The sequence below is a fragment of the Lygodium microphyllum genome, chromosome 9 (assembly GCF_053477565.2).
Source record: "Lygodium microphyllum isolate KBCC chromosome 9, Lygodium_microphyllum_v1.1.10, whole genome shotgun sequence".
Taxonomy (NCBI): domain Eukaryota; kingdom Viridiplantae; phylum Streptophyta; class Polypodiopsida; order Schizaeales; family Lygodiaceae; genus Lygodium; species Lygodium microphyllum.
The window spans coordinates 159721411-159724339 of NC_141143.1; positions in this window are offsets into that span (position 1 = coordinate 159721411).

Sequence of the window (2929 nt, forward strand, 5' to 3'; positions counted from 1 at the left end):
AACATAGTTTTGATAAGCTTGACTGGAAGCTGTCCATTCTCTTGGAATTACTGGCCAATTAATCTGCGGTCCTGTAAGGCAATCATCCGAACTCCATCCCCTTCTTCTGGAAATTTGATTATCAAACCCGTCACAGTCACTAACCAACTGAGGTGGTTGAGATATGGAAGTGTTAGGAGAGGGTAGTGGAATAAGGGAAAGTGGATGTAGGGAAGGATATGAAAAATCATAAAAGGAAGAAAAGGTTAAAGAAGGAGTGGCAGAAATTTGTAAGGAATCACTAAGGAACGGTGTTAACTGATAAATAGGAAATGTGGAGGGTACATTAATGAGGGGTGAAGGACAGGGTGGAGAAGGGGAAAATACCCTATCCTCAATGAAGGAACAATAAGTGAAAATAGGAATTTGAGGGAAAGATGAAGGTTGGAAAAGAAGTGGTAAAATAATTGTGGAATTAGATTGACAAAGGGAAAAATATATAGCATAGCGGTGAGCCATTTGTTGGTAACAAAGGAGGGTAGGAACAGAAGGTCCCAAGAGAGATCGTCTATGATAGGCATCAAAGAAGGTAGCATCAAATGGATTATGTTTGGAAAGATAGGTTAAGAGATCCATCCTCAGTTGGTTAGTACTCTGGGCAAAGGTAGGAGCTGTGTTTTGTCTTTGATTGAGGACCACCGAATCAATCATGGGATGCCACGAATTATCATGACAATCAGCCACTTTGGAGGAATAACTCTGGAACATATCAGCTATGCGCAACTCCAAATGATTGACATATGAAACAGCCTGTAAGACCACATCCCCCACATACCATGCCATATCTACCTCATCTGGAATTAACAAATCTCCTCGGAGATACATGTATGACATCAACATGGTATCTGGCGTGACAGAATCTTCAAAGACCATTCTGACTACCTCTGTCAACAACTCAGCAGACCAAGCCCCACTCTAGCCATCCTCTGGAAAAGGTAAATCCATCGTGGAAAGCTTCATATAGAAGACCAACTTCTGTAAGTGGTAGTGGACAAAGAAAGAATGGTCTGGTAAGACATATTCCTGAAACTGTTCAAAGGTAGACCATAACAAGTCCATTCTGGACTGCAATCTTTCCACTTTATCTTGGAATAGAGGGCACAAAGTAGCCTGTCTTTGAAGGGCAGCCAAGTCCTGCTGTGAAAGAGAAGGAATCAATGGAACAGGAGGGCTTGGAGGAACAGAACGGGACTTTGCAAGCTGATCTTGCAACTGCTGGATTTGGGAGGCTTGGTTGGCCACTGTGTCATTAGCCATCCGTAAAGCGGAAAGCTTGTCATCTAAGATAGCTTGGAATTCCTTCGCTTCGCTGGACATCCTCTCCTTCTCCTCTGAAAGGCTAGTAACCTGGGATTGAGCCTCGAATAACTGGGTCTTCAATGAAGAAATCTCATCGCTTTGAGTGGCAACCAGTTGGGTTTGCTGTTCCATTTGCTTAAATAAATCTGCTAGGGTATCCTTAGCAGAAGCTAACTCAGATGTTGCCTTATGCAACTGGTCTTTGGACTACATGAGCTCCTCAAAGAAAGATGCGTACAGCTATTGAACACAGGCTGTCACTGACAACTCAATGGAACTTTGAATATCCTTGCAGAGGAAAGGAATGGCATCTCCTAAGACGAGACTGTTCAGGGAGGGAACTGAGATCTCCAAGGATCCTTCTCGATGTGCTCTGAACATGTTAGTGCAAGTGAGATACCCAGGGAGTTCACTGCCAGAAGTAGCAGGGATAGGCACTGAGGGAAGTACAGCAGGGGCTTTATCCGCTACCCTCTTCAAGCGTTTGCGCTGTATGACCAGGGGAGGCGGAGAATCATCATCCTCAATGTCAATGGGTGCTGACTCTTCTGAAGGTGGAGGAGGAGGTACTAGATCTAATGGAGGAGGTGGAGGCACAGTCTTCTGTAAACCTGAATAGGTCAAGAAGGCAGACAAATATGATCCATAGGTAACATTGGTAACATTACCCCTGGTGACTTTAACAAAATGCTGATCCATTTTAGTAAGGAGGTAAGTGCTCCAATCAATAGCAACTCCTTTCAGCACCATCCTGGAAGCTGTGAAAAGCTCTTTGGACAAATAGTGGAATGGCGTTTTGGCAGGCATAAACCTGTCCTGAAGGAACTGACACATCGTCTTCCATACAGGATCAGTGATCATAGAAAAAGAAACTCCTGAAGAGTTTATCACCTTCTTAACATCAAGGACTTCCCTTGTCTGCTTCTGCAACAGCTTGAGAATCTCTTCATTAGAGAAGAGCTGACGAGTGGTCACAAAAGGTTCTCCTTTGGAGGGTAAAGAGAGAGCCTTCCCTAAGCCGCGAGATGTCAAAGTCATAGACATTCCTTGGACTACGCCTGTCTTCTTGCTGTAAGAGGCCAGGAACTCATCACATAAGGACGGATCCTTTGGAAGCAATGGAAAAGGAGTGGCCACAAAAGCAGCAAGTCCCGCCTTCGTGAGGGGCTCAAAAGTAAGTAGGGATGAGTAATCCCTACTAACTAATGGGACGTACTGGATAGGGGGAGGAGCATGAGAAGGCGCCATTCAGATGGTTACACACACACCACAAACACAGACAATCAAGGGGAATGCCTGCAAGGCAACAAACAAAAACCAAAGATAAGAGAATTACCAATAAAACGTGACACGACCAACTAACCCCAAGCAAACCACATCCTAGAAAAAATTCGACATGACCTTGAGACAAATGCAACCGAAAGCTTCATGCGATGCATCAGACAAACACCCAGAACCCCGTATCAGGCAATAAAAGAAGAAAACTGCATACCGAACCCGTAACCGTAACTAAGACAAGAAACCAAAATAAGACCACATCCGACACATATCAAAACTATATCTGTGATAAACCAAGACTGGACCATGGAAA